This window comes from Plecotus auritus, assembly GCF_963455305.1.
Source record: "Plecotus auritus genome assembly, chromosome: 1".
Classification (NCBI taxonomy): Eukaryota; Metazoa; Chordata; class Mammalia; order Chiroptera; family Vespertilionidae; genus Plecotus; species Plecotus auritus.
In genome coordinates this window covers 100,169,028-100,187,364 of record NC_137770.1, presented here as the reverse complement: position 1 = coordinate 100,187,364, position 18,337 = coordinate 100,169,028, and the positions used below count along the sequence as shown (strand labels likewise).

Genomic DNA, 18,337 nt, shown 5'->3' with positions numbered 1-18,337 from the left:
CTGGTATTGTCTTGTTTTTATTCTTGCTTTGAATTTTAGTTTTGTCTTGTGTTTATCTGCTTCTGGGTGGCTATAGGTTGAGGCTATGAAGTGTTGGGCGATTTTTTTTTTTAATTTAAAATTCAGGTGTATGAACAGCAACTACTTCTCAAGCTCTTTAGCAAGAGACCGTTTTTGCTGCTTTCTCCTTCCAATTCTTTGGTGCCCAACGGCGGCTGTGTGCTGACATTCTCTTCACTCCCCGTCCCTCCTCCCCAATCTGTCTCCTCCTTGGACCAGCTTTCTTCCCCCAGCCAGAAAAAGCAACAAACTTGAAATATTTAGTTCCTCCTAACCTGCTCAGAAGTACTTCCTCTCACATGCCTCTGTAAAATCTTTTTATGATCCACATATTAATCCATGCAGTTCTTTATCAGTGCTGCATAAAGTACCATGAACCTGAATCATAGGTCAAAGACCTTCACTCAGCCTTTCTCTAGTGGTTGTTCCAGATGGTAGTGTAGGAAGGAAGTTGGCAGAAGTTTAATCAGACTAGGACTCTTTCAGGAGAATATCTAGCCTACCTCAAAAGTCTCCCAAAAGATGCTTGCTTTTCCCTCGCAAGGATTTCCCTTGGTCTAAAGTCTGTTAACAATTTAAAAGGCAGATCCTCCTCTAGGGTTACCTAATGGGTATCTCCTTTTGTTGTGAAAGAAGGTGTGTAATTAGTTGGACCAGGTTCAGACACCTGATCCAAGGTGGATCTCCTGAGAATGTTCCTGAAGCACTAACTTCCCAAGTTACCTTTTCAATGGCAGTGCCATGTCACTAAGCCACTATCCGATTGCTCCTCTTGGAGGCAACAGGCATCTGCTGGGCTCGGAGGAACCTGTTTTATGTAAACTTGCACAACTCACTCCATCATCTGGAGATCCTGGCTTTGAGTTGGGACCACATGCGTTTTGATAAATTTTTTGGAAAGTAAGCACTTTATTAAGCCAGGATTCCTTATTATCCTTTCCCTGACTTAGCTGTGAAAAAAATATATACATGTATTTTGATTGCACTTCTTGAAAGTTACTTGAACCTTTTTTGGTGACAAAACAACTTTTAAGGCAAAGAATGTTGACTTTGGTACCTTTCCCTCCTGTGGTTGAGGTTACTTTCCTTCTACAGTGGGAGAAAAAAGGCAGGCAGGTTAAATAGCCTATAAACAGAGAGGGAGCGGAGTTTAGGGCAAGGTGCCCTAACGCTCCTGTCTGGGCCTGTCAGCTCGGGGCGCCTGTGACTTCTTGCTCTTTCAACCTTATTCTCCTCTCAGTTAATATTTACTCTCAGAAGCTGATAAAGGTTATTTATACCTTACGATTTTTTAAAGATACAATACATATATTATAAAATTCACCCCTTTAATGTGCTTTATTAGTATATTCCAAAATTGTACAACCATTACCACTAATTCCAGAACATTTTCATCACCCCAAAATAAACTCCGTGTCTACTAGTAGTTACTCTCCATTTGCTTCTCCCTCAGCATTATCTAGTTTCTGTCTGTAGAGCTTTACCTGTTCTGGACATGTTCTATAAAAGGAATAAGACGATATGTGATCAGTGTGTCTGGCTTCTTTTACTTAGAATACAGTTTTTAGGGTTCATCCATGTTGTAGCATGCATCAGTACTCACTCCTTTTTATGGCTGATACTGCATTGTCTGTATGTACCTCATTTTGTTCATTCATACATCAGTTAATGAACATTTGTGTTATCCCCACCTGTTAGCTATTATGAATAATGCTGTTGTGAATATTCCTTTACAGCTTTTTGTGTTTTGTTTCTTTTGGAATGTAATTTCGAGTCATATGGTAACTCAATGTTAAACTTTAAAAAAAATTTCTTTATTGTTTAAAGTATTGCATATGAATCTTCCCCCCCCCATTGACATCTCCCTGCTCATCCTCCCCGCTCCCCCCCCCCTCCCCCCGGCAATGCCCTCACCCCCCCCTACTGACTGTGTCCATGGGTTATGCTTATATGCATGCATACAAGACCTTTGGTTGATTTCTCAACCCCCCTGACACCTCCCCCCGACCTTTCCTCTGAGGTTGGATGGAATGTTCGATGCTTCTATATCTCTGGATCTATTTTATTTCATTAGTTTATGTTGTTCATTATATTCCACACTAGAGGCCTGATGCACGGAATTTGTGCAAGGGGCTCAGCTCTCGAAGCTGAGGCAGCTTGCCTCTGCCCTTGCAGCCACAGCTTCATCCAGAAGGTCGTTCGGCTGTCCGGTCTAATTAACATATTACACTTCTATTATTATAGATATGAGTGAGATCACGTGATATTTATCTTTCTCTGACTGGTATATTTTGTTTAGCATAATGCTCTACAGTTCCATCCATGCTGTTGCAAATGGTAAGAGTTCCTTCTTTTTTGCAGCAGCATAGTATTCCATTGTGTAGATGTACCACAGCTTCTTAATCCATTTGTCTGCTGATGGGCACTTAGGCTGTTTCCAATCTTAGCTATTGTATATTGTGCTGCTATGAACATAGGGGTGCAATGTTCATAGCAGCACAATATACAATAGCTTTCTGATTGGTGTTTCTGGTTTCTTGGAATATATTCCTAGAAGTGGGATTACTGGATCAAATGGGAGTTCCATTTTTAATTTTTTGAGGAAACTCCATACTGTTTTCAACAGTGGCTGCACCAGTTTGCATTCCCACCAGCAGTACAAGAGGGTTCCTTTTTCTCCGCATCCTCTCCAGCACTTGTTATTTGTTGATTTGTTGATGATAGCCATTCTGACAGGTGTGAGATGGTTCCTCATTGTTGTTTTGATTTGCATCTCTCGGATGACTAGTGACTTTGAGCATGTTTTCATATGTCTCTTAACCTTCTGTATGTCTTCTTTCATATGGGGGTCTATTGAAGTCTTTTGCCCATTTTTTGATTGGATTGTTTATCTTCCTTTTGTTAAGTAGTATGAGTTCCCTGTAAATTTTGGAGATTAAACCCTTATCAGAGATAACATTGGCAAATATGTTCTCGCATGCAGTGGGCTTTCTTGTTGTTTTGTTGATGGTTTCTTTTGCTGTGCAGAAGCTTTTTATTTTGATGTAGTCCCATTTGTTTATTTTCTTATTAGTTTCCATTGTCCTAGGAACTGTATCAGTAAAAATATTGCTACGACATATGTCTGATATTTTGCCGCCTATGGATTCTTCTAAGATTTTTATGGTTTTCTGTCTTACGTTTAAGTCCTTTACCCATTTTGAGTTTATTTTTGTGAATGGTGTAAGTTGATGGTCTAGTTTCATTTTTTTGCATGTATCTGACCAAATTTCCCCAACACCCATTTTTTGAAGAGACTATCTTGACTCCACTGTATGCTCTTGCCTCCTTTGTCAAATATTAATTGAGCATAATGGCTTGGATCGATTTCTGGGTTCTCTGTTCTGTTCCATTGGTCTATATGTCTGTTCTTGTGTCAGTACCAGGCAGTTTTGAGAACCATGGCTTGGTAATATAGCTTGATATCTGGTATTGTGACCCTTCCAACTTTGTTCTTCTTTTTAGGATTGCTGCGGCTATTCAGGGTCTTTTTTTATTCCATATGAATTTTCGGAGAGTTTGTTCTAGATCTGTGAAATATGCCGTTGGTATTTTAATGGGGATTGCATTGAATCGATAGACTGCTTTGGGTAGTATAGATATTTTAATGATGTTGATTCTACAAATCCATGAGCATGGTATATTCTTTCATTTGTTTATGTCTTCCTCTATTGCTTTTTTCATCATCCTGTAATTTTCCAAGTACAGGTCTTTTACCTCCTTAGTTAAGTTTATTCCTAGGTATCTTAATTTTTTTGTTGCAATGGTAAATGGGATTGTGTTTTTAGTTTCTCCTTCTGTGAGTTCACTGTTGGTGTACAAAAAAAGCCATTAATTTCTGGGTGTTCATTTTATATCCTGCTATATTGCCAAATTCATTTATTAAGTCTAATAGTTTTTTTGGTGGAGTCTTTAGGGTTTTCTATGTAAAATATCATGTCATCTGCGAATAATGACAATTTTACTTCTTCTTTTCCAATTTGGATGCCTTTTATTTCTTCTTGTCTGATTGCTATGGCTAGCACTTCCAGTACTATGCCAAACAGCAGTGGTGAAATGGTTGTTCCTGTTCTTGGGGGAAATTGTTTTAGATTTTGCCCATTGCATATGATGTTGGTGGTAGGTTTGTCATATAGGGCTTTTATTATGTTGAGGTATGATCTCTCTATTCCCACTTTACTAAGAGTTTTTATCAAGAAATGGTGTTGGATTTTGTCAAATGCTTTTTCTGCATCAATTGATATGACTATGTGATTTTTATATCTCAATTTGTTTATGTGATGTATCACGTTTATTGATTTGCGGATATTGTACCAGCCTTGCATCCCCAGAATAAATCCCACTTAGTCATGATGTATGATCTTTCTAATGTAATGCTGGATCCGGTTTGCTAGAATTTTGTTGAGGATTTTAGCATCTATGTTCACCAGGCTTATTGGCATGTAATTCCCTTTCTTTGTAGTGTTTTTATCTGATTTTGGGATTAGGGTAATGCTGGTTTCATAGTAAGAGCTTGGAAGTGTTCCTTCCTCTTGAATTTTTTTGAATAATCTGAGTAGTATAGGTTTTAGTTCTTCTTTTAATGTTTGGTAAAACTACCCTGTGAAGCCATCCGGACCAGGCTTTTGTTTGCTGGAAGTTTTTTCAATTTCATCGGTAGTTATAGGCCTATTCAGGTTTTTTTATTCTTTCTGATTGAGTTTTGGAAGATTGTATTTTTCTTTTTTTCAATATGTTTTTATTGATTCTAGAGAGGAAGGGAGAGGGATAGAGAGAGATAGAAACATCAATGATGAGAGAGAATCATTGATCAGCTGCCTCCCACATGCCCCCCATTGGGGATCGAGCCCACAACCCAGGCATATGCCCTTGACCAGAACCGAACCTGGGACCACTCAGTCCACAGGCCGACGCTCTATCCACTGAGCCAAACCGGCCAGAGCTGGAAGATTGTATTTTTTTAGGAATATGTCCATTTCATCTAGGTTGTCCAGTTTGTTGGAATAGAGTTGTTCGTAGTATTTTTTTTTTTTTTTTACAATACTTTGTATGTCTGTGGGGTCGGTTATTACTTCAGCTATTTCATTTCTTATTTTATTAATTAAGTCCTCTCTCTTTGTGTCTTGGTGAGCCTGGCTAGAGGTTCATCAATCATGTTTATCCTTTCAAAGAACCAGCTCTTGATTTTATTGATCTTTTGTAATTTTTTTTTGTCTCTATGTTGTTTATTTCTGCTCTAATCTTTATTATTTTCTTCCTTCTGCTTACTCTGGGCTTTTCTTGTTGCTCTCTTTCTAATTCTTTACGTTGCAGGGTTATATAATTTATTACCATTTTTTCTTGTTTTTTTGAGGTAAGCCTGTAGAGCTATAAACTTCCTTCTCAGGACTGCTTTCACTGTGTCCCATAGATTTTGGATTGTTGTGTTTTGATTGTCATTTGTTTCCAGGATGTTTTTTTATTTCTTCTTTGATCTCTTTGGTAACCCAATCATTGTTTAATAGCATGCTATTTAGCCTCCCAGTGCTTGATTTTTTTTCATTGTTTTTATTGTAGTTGATTTCTAGTTTTATGCCATAGTGATCTGAGAAGATGCTTAGTATGATTTCTACCTTTTGAATTTGAAGAGACTTTGCCTGTGACCCAATATGTGGTCTATCTTTGAAAATGTCCCATGTGCACTTGAGAAGAATGTGTAATCTGTTGCTTTGGGATGAAATGTTCTGAAGATGTCAATTAATTTCATCTGATCTAGTGAGTCATTTAGCATTGCTATTTCTTTGCTGATTTTTTGTTTAGAGGATTTATTCAGTGGTGTCAGTGGGGTATTAAGGTCCCCTACAATGATTGTATTGCTGTCGATCTCTCCCTTGATATCTTCCAGAAGTTTTTTTATGTATTGGGTGCATATATGTTCACCAGAGTTATATCCTCTTGTTGAATAACTTCCTTTAGTATTATGAAGTAGCTCTCCATATCTCTTGTTATAGCCTTCACTTTCAGGCCTAATTTGTCAAATATAAGTATTGCTACCCCAGCTTTTTTTTTCATTTCCATTTGCCTGAAAAAAATTTTTTCATCCCTTCACTATCAATCTGTGTGAGTCCTTTGTTCTGAGGTGGGTCTCTTGTAGACAGCAAATATATGGGTCATATTTTCTTATCCATTTAGCTACCCTATGTATTTTGATTACAGCATTTAGTCCATTTACATTTAAAGTTATTATTGATAGGTACTTGTTTATAGATATTTTATTCTTTATGCCTGTGTTCCTTCTTCTTTTTCTATTTCTTGTCTTTACAGCAGTCCTTTTAGCATTTCTTGCATTGCTGGCTTGGTGGTAATAAACTCCTTTAGTCTTTTTTTGTCTGTGAAGCTCCTGATTTCACCTTTAATTTTGAATGATAGCCTTGGTGGGTATAGTATTCTTGGATTCAGTCCCTTGCTTTGCATCACTTTGTATATTTCATTCCATTCCCTCTGGCCTGATGTGTTTCTGTTGAAAAATCAGTTGATAGTCTAATGCGAGATCCCTTGCAGGTAACTTTATTTGAAAATTTAATTATGATGTGTCTTGGTGTGAGTCTTTTGGGGTTCATCCTGTTTGGGACCTGTGTGCTTCTTGGACTTATATGTCTTTTTTCTTCCCAACATCAGGGAAGTTTTCTGTCATTATTTCTTCAAACAGGTTTTCTATTCCTTGCTCAGCTTCCTCTCCTTCTGGCACCCCTATTATGCAGATGTTGGTTCGTTTCATGTTGTTCCAAAGCTCCCTTAGGCTCTCCTCCTGCTTTTAAAGTTTTTTTCCCCAGTTGCTGTTCTGCTTGGGTGTTTTTTCTACCTTGTCTTCTAACTCACTGATGTGGTCCTCAGCTTCTTCTAGTCTACTGTTGAAACCTTTCATTGTGTTCTTTAATGTAGCTATGTCATTCTTCATTTCCTCTTGATTCCTTTTCATGTTGGTGACATTCTCATTCAGCTCCTTATAATTCTCATTGAATTGTGTGTATTTGTCATCCAGATGTTTGATCATCCTTCCAGGGGTGGGCAAACTTTTTGACTTGAGGGCCACAATGGGTTCTTAAACTGGACTGGAGGGCCGGAACAAAAGCATGGATGGAGTGTTTGTGTGAACTAATATAAATTCAAAGTAAAGGAGCAGAGGGGAGAGCAAGAGAACCCTCCGCTCTTTTGGCTCCACGGGCCAGATAGAACAGCCGAACGGGCCGGATCCGGCCCGCGGGCCGTAGTTTGCCCACGGCTGTTATAACCATTACTCTGAATTCTTTCTCTGACAAGTTACTTGCCTCCATTTCATTTAATTCATTTTATGGTGATTCCTCATTTTCTTTTCTTTGGGAGATTGTTTCCTTGTCTCCCCATAGTTGCTATAACATTTTAATTGTTTCTGTCTTAGATCCAACTGCTTTGCTCCCCAGGTTCTTTGGGGGATGGTGCTATGTAGTTGGTGATTTTTGGGGCCCAGTGGTGCAGTCGCTCAGATCTCCTGAGCTTAGTGTTCTAGTGGAGCCACTACTTGAGCTAGTTGGGTTCTCCTGATGTCTTTGGGTCTTGAATGTTAGTTTCTTATTTGTGGATGAAGTCTTGTCATGGGTTGTTTGGCAATGTGACTCACCCCTAGCCTTGTTGTGCAAGCTGTTGTGGATGTGATTGTGGTTCCAGCTCTTGTGGAAAGAGTTGCCTGAGGTCTCACTGGTATGTGCTCACTGTGAGATCCTGGAGTCCACAGCCTGGGATGAAGGGGTCTCGGGGCCTGAGGCTCAGGTAGTGTGACTTTGGCCGGTGTTGTGTGACTCTTGCTGGGGTAGTGTCACTCTGAAATTCACTACGAGGGTCTTGGAGCCCCTGACAGTGGGAGGCAGCTGTCCCATAGTCTGTGGTTGAAGCAATGGAACTCTGGCCAGGGTTATTTCCCTCAGCATATCACAAGGGGATCCAGGAGCCAGTGGCTGGGGTTGTGGGAATCTCAGAGTCTGTAGCTGAAACAGCATGGCCTTGTTCAGGGAGGCGAGTCCTCAGTAACTCACTAAGGTGTCCAGAAACAGGCAGCCAGGAGGGGAAGTCGTAGATCCTGCTGAGAGAGCTGTGTGCCCTTGGTTGGAGAGGCACGGACCCAGAGGCAGCTCACAGAGGGGCCCGGGAGTCATCTGCCGGGGCGGTGGGCTCGGAGGGCTCACTCTCCAGAATGGCACAACCCCAGTGTCCAGAGGCTGGCATCTAGAGAGGGGGAAGTCCCAGTTTCTGCTGAGGCAGCCTTGAGCCCTTGGAGGTAGACGTCCTGGGGTCTGCAGGTCTGTAGGCGAGGCAGCACGACTTTGGCTGGAGTGGCTGCAGGGCCCCGGCAGTGTCCAAGGCCAGTCTGAGTGGTGGTGAGGCTGGGTTCCTAGTGGAGGCCACTCTCCCCTTCAAGATGGCATGGGCCTCAATGTTTAACTTTTTGAGAAACTGTCTAACTGTTTTCCAAAGTGGCTGCACCAATTTACATTCCCACTAGCAATGTATGAGGGTGCCAGTTTCTCCACAGTCTCACTAACATTGGTTAGTGTCTTGCTCTTTGGTTATGGCCATCCTAGTAGACATGAAGTTGTAACTTGTTATGGTTCTGCTTTGTATTTCCCTAATGGCTAATGGTTTTGAGCATATTTTTATGTGTTTATTGGCCATTTGTATATTTTCTTTGGAGAAATGTCTTTTCAAATTCTCTGTCCATTTTTTTCAATTGTTTTGTATCTCTCATCGTTGAGTTGTAAGAGTTCTTTATGTATTCTGGCTACTAGACCTTAATCAGGTATATGATTTGCACATACGTTTTTCCATTCTGTAGATCATCTTTTTACTTTCTCAATAGCTTTCTTTGAAGCACAGAAATTTTTCATTTTGACGAAGCCCAATTTGTTTATTTTTTAATTTGGTGCCTCATATTTAGGATATTTTTAAGCTATGTCACCTCTTTGAGTGTACTTATATTTTAAACCTTAGCTTTAATTATACAATGTCAGTCTTTGCCTTCAGTTGAAATAATGTAAGCATAACTATCAAGTCAGCAAGGATTTTGGGGGGCAGGGAGAACACTCAAACTACTAGTATGCTAGAAAACACTAGGCCACAGATCAATACTGAGATATCTTGGTGTGTGTGTGTGTGTGTGTGTGTGTGTGTGTGTGTGTATGTGTGTGTACAAATAGGCATTGCTTGAGGGTCTGAGAAATATGACATGGGATTGAAAAGAAAGTGGAATGCAGACTAGAATTGAAATGGAAATAGAGAGTGAAAACACCACTTTTCATACCTGTATAATTCACCCGTTGCAAATTCTTCACATCCAAACTGGAGATGATGCCCCTAAACATGGTCTTCGGTCTCCTCTCCCAAATTTATCAAGTTAATCCTTCTGCCTGGAGCACGTCACTGTCTCCTCCTGTCAGAGTCAGAGTCCTCCCAGACCTGTCTCCAATGCAGCCCCTATGGAGGGACACTGAAGCCAACAACCCTCTGTTGGGCCTTATTTATACTTTTATTTGCACATTTGCTACATTCTGCTTTGTGCATTCCTGTGCCCACATGCTCCTTAAGAATGTTGAATTTGGGGGCTTGGTCAAATTTCTCTGCTGCCTTGAACACTGTAGGTTCTTAGTTAATACTAGTGGCCTTGACCTGAACATCATCTGCTGACTTGTTCTGAGCTTAAAGCCACTTTATTTAACATTTTGTGAGTCTTATAAACTTGACACTTTTATCAAATATGCATTTAACCTTAACAGTATTTGTTTAGCCCAGCCAGTGTGGCTCAGTGGTTGAGTGTGGACCTATGAACCAGGCAGTTACCAAGGCACATGCCCAGGTTGCGGCAGCTCGATCCCCAGTAGGGGGACGTGCAGGAGGCAGTTAATCAATTTTGTCATCATTGATGTTTCTATATCTCTCTCCCTCTTCCTTCCTCTCTGAAATCAATATATATATATATATATATATTTTTTTTTAAAAACAGTCTTCTGGTTATTTTAAAATCACACCGCTTTTAGGTCATGGCAACAGTTTCAGATTATACACTGTTTGGACCCATTAAAGATCAAAATTAGAACAGGTTGTTAGTAGGGGACCAATATGATAACCATATACTGGGGAGAAAAGGGCTGGTTGTGCATAACCATGATCTCAAGTGAAAAGAATTCAGCATCTGGCTTGTAGTAGGCACTCGGTGAGTAGTTATTGCAAACATGATCTCAAGGACAAAGACAATTATTCTTTTGGTTAAAATAGTGGAAAGAGGACCAGACCTGGCGCGCGTGCGCAGGCGTCGCGCGAGGGAGAGGGACGGGGCAAAGCCGCGCAATCGCCAGATCTGCTCTCGGTCCATGCCATCCATCGCGCTGCCTGCCCGCCCGCCCGCCCGCCGCCGCCGCCGCCGCCGCCGCCGCCGCCGCCGCCGCCGCCGCCGCCGCCGCCGCCGCCGCCGCCGCCGCCATGGGAGTGCAGGTGGAGACCATCTCCCCCGGAGGGCGCACCTTCCCGAAGCGCGGCCAGACCTGTGTGGTGCACTACACGGGGATGCTTGAAGAAGGAAAGAAATTTGATTCCTCCCGGGACAGAAACAAGCCCTTTAAGTTTATGCTAGGCAAACAGGAGGTGATCCGAGGCTGGGAAGAAGGGGCTCAGATGAGTGTGGATCAGAGAGCCAAACTGACTATCTCCCCAGACTATGCCTATGGTGCCACTGGGCACCAGGCATCACCCACCAAATGCCACTCTCGTCTTTGATGTGGAACTTCTAAAACTGGAATGACAGGCACTCCCTGAGCTCCCTGTGCTTGGATGTGCCATGGAGGGATCTGGAGCCCCGACGCGCACATGCGAATCCGTGCGGAGCTTTTCCTGATGTTCCCCTACACTTTGTCTAAACATCTGCCCGACTGAACGTGTTCTGTCACCCAGCTTCGCTCTTCCCCTGTCTCCTCGTACGTGTGTTGACCTAAACTTCATGCCATAAACCTCAAGTTACTCTTATTTTTGTTTTGGGGTGAAGATTCAGTTTCAGTCTTTTGGGTCTAGGTTTTCAATTATGTATTAGTCAAGTATTAACAGCACAAGTAATGGGTTAACTTTAGACTAGGAATTGGTGTGTGGGGGATGCAAGAATCTTTATTTTATTTTAATTTTTTGGATGAAATTTTTATGTATTATATATTAAACATTCTTGCTGCTGCGCTGCAAAGCCACAGCAGACTTGAGGCGCTGTTGAGGGCCGAACTATCTCCAAGTTGAGAGATGTCTTTGGGTTGAATTAAGAGCCCTACCCAAAACTGAAGTGGAGAGAGGAGAGCCCTCACCTCCACTGCCCCATCCCACTCTCCCCTTAAACCCTCTGCCTTTTAAAAGCAAATCGTTTTCACTGCGATGTTGGACACTACAGGTATCTGTCCCAGGGCCAGCAGGGACCTCTGAAGCCTTCTTCATGGCCTGGTTTTTTTTTCCCCCCCATCCTGTGGTTTTTTCCTAATAGATATTCAGGACTTTTATAATGTCATAGCTATCCAGGCTCCACTCCCTAAATTTTAAGAACTTTAATCGAAAGTTTAAATTGAAGGTGCTGTTTGTAGACACTTAAAACCCAATGAAAGCCCAGCCATCATGACAGATCCTTGAGTGTTGTCTTAAGAAAATGATGCTGGTCATCACAGCTTCAGCATCTTCTGTTTTTGGATGCTCACCTCCCCCTGCTGAGCTCAAAGTTTTCTGGCTTCTCCTTCCCTCCTCTCACTCCTTTGCTGTCCTATGTAGTGATTTGGTGAGAGAAATTATGGCTGCCTATCCCCCACCCGCTCCCCTGCATTACATATGAGTTTCAAGTTTTATTATTGCAATAAAAGTGCTTTACACTGGCTTTTCTAAAAAAAAAAAAAAAAAAAAAAAAAGAGGACCAGACCTGAAGTTGGCTTCTAGCTTGATTGTATGACCTTGGCTGGGATATATTCTGTCCAGCACTCACATCCCTCATTGATAAAGGGTTATAGGTAGTGGCATGGACCTCTGATATTGAACATGAGGATTGCAGGCCAAATAAGTTCCATCCGACCTGGAATGCACTCTCATTCCCTCTGTACATCTATCTCTCTAGGTATTTCAGTTGAAGTAAAATTCATATAACAAAGCTAACCATTTTAAAGTGAGCAATTCAGTGCCATTTAGTGCAGTCTCAATGTTGAGCAAACACCAACTCTAATTCCAAAACATTTCCATTAAGCTGTCACTCCCCATTTCCCTTTCCCAAGCCCTGGCAACCCATCCACCTGCCAGTATCCTCTGTGGATTTTTCTAATTTGGACACTTCTTATAAATGGAATCATACAGTATGTGACCTTTTGTATTTGGCTTCTTTTCACCTGGCACAGTGTTTCAAGGTTCATCCATGTTGTAGGATATATCAGTACTTAATTCCTTTTCATGGCTGAATAATATTCTATGGTGTTGTCCTCCTAATATTTTAAAAACAATATTAAATTTAATTGCTATCTGGAAACAAATGTGTTAGGCAGGAAAGATAGCTGTGAGGGCAGGAGGAAGGGAAGGGGAGAAAGGGGGAATTTATCTCACCCAATGAACAAAGAAGTCAGCAGTCTTGGGACTTTCCAATATAAAATCACCAGATGTTCTCACAAATTCTGGGAAAAGCTGCAACAGTATAAAAGGGGAACCTTAATATCTAGTCTATCCAGCAGGGAAACCTTGAAACCTATCGGGGACAGGAGGAGTATAAAACCTTTGAACCCCCACCAGGCAGGGCACTTGGACTAGCTGAGTTGCTGCATATGCTTTATGCCAAGTCTATTCTTATTAAATTCCCTTGCTTTGCTTCAACACTGCTTTCTGTCACTCATCTAACTTCTTTCTCTCAAGTGTGACAAGAGCTGAGGAGGGGAGAGCCCCCTCTGAATTGGTGTCTCTCCTGTAACAAATAGACCAACAGTCTCTACCAGCCCTTTACAGTGTTACGTAACCACAGCCTGATGGACAGAATATTACTCTAACAGGATTGGACCAATTAATCACTGTAGTCAAAGCCAACTCTTAATTAATCAGATAGTGTAAGCTATTCCAATTTAATTTCACTTAAATAACATCATGAAATTTGGGTACTATGAAGAATCATTGGCAGAAGAAAATAGATGTAAATAAAGCCTCTGATTCTGTTAGGGGCAGAAATAGAATATTGGGGACCAGCTATAATTAAAAGAAATATTAAATATGCTTTGTTAACTGTGATTGTTTTGTCCTGATTAAAGAAAGCACATTCCAACCCACTGGGAGTTGCACATGAGACCTGGGAGCTCACCTGGAAATGTGGCCCATCCTCCACACCTGGAAGCAGCTTATTACCATGGAAAGATTAACAACCTTCTTGCAGAAACCAGAGCCGCCAGCCCTTTGAAGACCCCCAGCGCTTTGTAAACCTGCAGGCCTTTGCAAATCCCTAGCCGATATTACCTGTAAACTGCCCATTTGGCATACTCTTTTGCTTACTTTCCCATGTAATCTTCGTCCCAATATTAGCAGCTGGCTTAGGGAGGGGTGCAGAACAGATTTTTGTGAATGACCTGCTGCTCTCCCATACTGCCAGCATTATTGGAATAAATGCTCATATATGAGCTATAAATTTATCTCTTTGAGTTTCACCTCTTTTCTATGAATTCCTGTCCTTGTACAATATTAATAAAAAAGTGTATGCCTTTTTGTTGTTAATTTGTCTTTTGTTAGTTTATTTGCAGGCCTCCACATACAGAACTTAAGAGGCTAGAGCTGTGGTCGGCAAACTGCGGCTCGCGAGCCACATGCGGCTCTTTGGCCCCTTGAGTGTGGCTCTTCCACAAAATACCATGGCCTGGGGTGAGTCTATTTTGAAGAACTGGCATTAGAAGAAGTTTAAGTTTTAAAAATTTGGCTCTCAAAAGAAATTTCAATCGTTGTACTGTTGATATTTGGCTCTGTTGACTAATGAGTTTGCCGACCACTGGGCTAGAGGAAAAAATTTTCCTCCCTGATACCATGTGCCTACAACATGGGTGGTGTTAGGGTCGTTGAAGGAGGAATGCATGAGGCCAAAGTGGGTTGGGATTATAAATTTATCAGGTCATCTGGATACCAGATGGGCCAGCACCCAGGGACAGGGAGTCAGATTTTTAAGGACTCTAGGCAGGCTTTTTTCTGGGTGGAGAATTTTCTTGGTGGGTCCTGAAGAAAATGATACTGGTCTTAGCAAGTGGAATATGGTCTAAGCAAAAGAAAAAGTCAGTTATGAAGTAGTCTAAAGGTCAGTTCCCAGGGGAGGGGGTATCTATTCAATTATTTGATCAGACCCAACAGGTGGAAGACCAGAGGCATGCTCTGCTTTTTGCCACTGGAGATCAGGGTTCCATCTCAGAACTTGCTTCAGTGCCTTGGCATTATGGGAATTTGCCAAGGCTGTTTTTGTGATGACCATTCACTCGAATTGCTTGGAAATACCTGTTGACCAATTGGCTGATGGCATGCTAACAAGAATTAGCAAAGAACAGCATTTTTGTAATGAATTTTAGTCATAGACTCAGAACAGAAAAGGGAGTAGAGGCAGGCAGATGGTAAGGTGGGACTTGGGAGAAGAGAGGAAAAGCTGTGCTTATTGACAAGAGAGAGGTACAAAGTACAACTGAGCCACACCAGCCAGAGGTACTGTTATTAGCTTTTCTCATTTTCTATAAGAAAAAAGGAAACTTACCACCAAAGGTAAAAGGGAGTTATACAAGTTGTTGGTTTGAAGCATGGTAGCAACCATGCTTGGGTAAAAATTGCTGTTTAATAATTTAACCCTGCTGTTTGGCTTCTGTACTTATTTGCTCGCTAAAACAATAGAAAAGTTATTTTGATTTTCTGAACTTATGTATGCTATCCCAATCGATTGAATACTCCATTGATGGTGGTTTGAATATCCCATTGATTGTGATCTCACTGGTTATTGAAGCACATTCTTCTGGGAACCAGGACAGCTCAATTACCCTAAATTATCTCAGTAGCTACAAATAATGAGTTTCAGTTGCCTCAGTGGTCCTGGAATCAGAACAGCACAATTACCCTAAATTGCCTCAGTAGCTACAGATAATGCATTCCGGTTGACTCAGTGGTCCCAGAATCTGGACAGCACAATTATTCTAAATTGCCTCGGTGGCCCCAGATAATGTGTTTCTGTTGATTCAGTAATCCGTAGACCCAAACTATACTTAATCTTTATAGATAACTAACTTGCTCAAATTTTGCTTCTGTAACTGCTTTGTGCAAACCAGGTTCCTCATTCCAAACCCAAAGATGTAATCGATATATTTGTGATATTCTGCATATAAGCCAGATGTGGCAAACCTATCGGGGCTGCGAGATCTGGAGCACTTTTGCCCCTCGTATGCCGCTGGCCTTTAATAAATGACTCCATAATTCTACTTCTTGAGGCGTCCTTTGTGAGATTCGGGGTACAATACAACAGGTTGATTTGAAGAGAAGTGATCGTCCAGTTGTTCAGAAAGGATGTTTAGTCATCTGAAAAACATTCCAAAGCAAGAGTTTGTTTAAAGAATTTAGAGTACATGTCTCTCAACTGTAATCCCAAGAGACATGTTAGTGACATTTCGTTTCCTAGAATAAGTGTTTCTTAAGCTTTTGGAGAAAGACAATACATGACACATCATAAAAAAATATTTAGGGATAGAAATGGGAGCCTCTGATTTAAGTTTTCAATTGCACTTCACCAAACAGGACTAAAAACAAACACTTTTAGTCTGGCCGGCGTGACTCAGCGGTTATGCATCAACCTATGAACCAGGAGGTCATGGTTTGATTCCCAGTTAGGGCATATGCCCAGGTTGGAGGCTCAAATCCCAGTGTGGGGCATGCCGGAGGCAGCCAATCATTGATTCTCTCTCATCGTTGATGTTTCTATTTCTCGCTTTCTCTCCCTTCCTCTCTGAAATCAATAAAAATATACAAAAACAAAACAAATGCTTTTACGTCCTCAGTGAGAAATAACATGGTTACAAAATATTCTGTTTTAATGTGGCTATCAAGCAGCTACAATGCCAGCCAAGTAAAATACTGAGCCAGATTGGGGTGTAGACAGAGGAATGTGCAGTTGCATATGACAGGGAGATGGTGGAATAATCCTTCCACCTTTTCAGAGAAACATAGACGTGAAAGTGAAACATTGATAGGCTGCTTCCTGCACGCCCCCTACCAGGAATCTAACTTGCAACCTTTTGGTGCAAGGGATAATGTCAAACCAATTGAGTGACACCAGCCAGGGCAATCCTTCCACCTTTGAGAGCAGAGCCAGGTTACCAGATTATTGTACTGAGCCCAGGCAGTGACACAGCCTGTAAACACAGGTTGATGGAGCATTTAAACATGGGGCTCCTGAAACTGACCAGCTCAGTGTGTAGGCTGGGGAGCCTTTCCTCCAAGAGGTGAAATAATCTCTCTGTACCCTGTGGGATTAAAGGACATTTTAGTTTGATTTTAGTTTGCACTGGGTCAGAATAGAAGAGGTGGGTAGGGGAGGTAGCCCACACAATGGAGATTGAAGAGCAAGAAAAAACGAAAAAAGAACACTGGATTCTGAGTATAGACATAAAAGAAGTTCGATTAGCTAAAAGGAAGGAGAGAACGGTGAAAAAGAAAAGTGCAGTGTGGCATATCAGAGTGAAAGGACCAAGAACCAATGGAAACTGGTTACTCTCCCTGGGCAGCAGTTCTAGCCAGGCCAAGGAATCCAAGAACGATTGCCAAAGATTGGAGGTACAAGACTCAAGAAGAGTTCAGAAGTTCAGGAAAATAAAGGAGGATTATCATTTAAGGTTCTGTGAACCAGAGAAAAAGTGAAGTGACAGAGCCCTGGGAGTGGTGGGGACGGGGGTGGTGGTGGCAGGATGGGAGGAGACAGGGGGGAGGGGAAGAAAGGGGAGCACTCATTTAGAGTGAGCTCCACAAGGAGGTGCAAATAGGGAGAGGGCAAGGAACCTAAGTAAACAGATTGAAGTGGGCCAGCCTTTTTTCTCTCAAAGTGCCTAATCAACTAAATAATCTAAAAAACAGGTTAGAGAGGACAGTGGAGGACTGTTTCTGGGCAGACTCCATTGTTGTACCCTCAGAATGAAAATTCCTGACAAGGCATTTCAATTTTTTGGTTAAAATGTTTAAGTGCAGCCCAGCCGGCATGGCTCAGTGGTTGAGCATTGACCTATGAACCAGGAGGTCAGGGTTTGATTCCCAGTCAGGGCACATGCCAGGGTTGCAGGCTCGATCCTCAGTGTGAGGCGGGCAGGAGACAGCCAATCAATGATTCTCTCTCATAATTGATGTTTCTGTCTCCCCCTCTCTGAAAGCAATAAAAATATATTTTTTAAAAAAACATTTGTTTAATATATATATATATATATATATATATATATATATGCGCAATATATACACACATTTCTATTTTAAAGAAAACCATGCCAGATTTGAAAAGGAACTCAGAGGACTGTGTGTAAGGAAGGGAGGCAGAGAGGTGGGGAGGGAGCAGGGAGTGCCAAGTGGCCCCCCTTTCCAGAGAGCCTCTGGTGATAGGAGATAATGAAAAAGATGAAGAGGTAATAAGAAGTGTGGTGAAGGCAGGGCAAATTAGAAAACTAAATTACTGCCCAGAACAGGAGACAAATCTACAGGAAAATATTGTCAGCCAGAAGGAGGGAAATCTATGGAAATGATGGATATGAAAGAACAAATGAAGACTAGCACACATTAAGAATCAAAGGAGAGAAGGCAAGGCAGGTCCTGATTAAAGCCTGAAGCATGAAGGGCTATTGAGGGAAGGAAAGGGAGTAAAAATAAAGCTAATGGAAATAATTTTTAAAAGATACAATTTTTAATACACTAAGAAGTTTTATACTTTGTTAAGATGTTACAGATGACACAGAATATGTAGATTTAAAGGCAAATATCAGAGTTTGAAAGGTAAGAAAAAAGATAAATGTGTTTCTTATTCAGATAGACGTACTATTGATTTATAAAAACTTTTCTTCAATATTTGGCCAAAGGATTTTGATGCAATTTAGAAATTTGAAATAATTGCAAAAAGTGAATTCACAAATCATTTTTAAGATAGATTTTCTCTATTTCTTTCTCCCTGGCTCTGTACAAACACCCACACCCAAACTCACATATT

At 41.3% G+C, this 18,337-nt stretch overlaps 1 pseudogene across 1 annotated transcript; it reads left to right on the top strand.

The window, feature by feature from the left end:
• Window positions 1-10,584: 10,584 nt before the first annotated feature.
• Window positions 10,585-10,903, top strand: LOC308253959 (peptidyl-prolyl cis-trans isomerase FKBP1A-like; annotated as a pseudogene). The gene has a single exon. The product of its transcript is annotated as a peptidyl-prolyl cis-trans isomerase FKBP1A-like (transcript).
• Window positions 10,904-18,337: the final 7,434 nt, after the last annotated feature.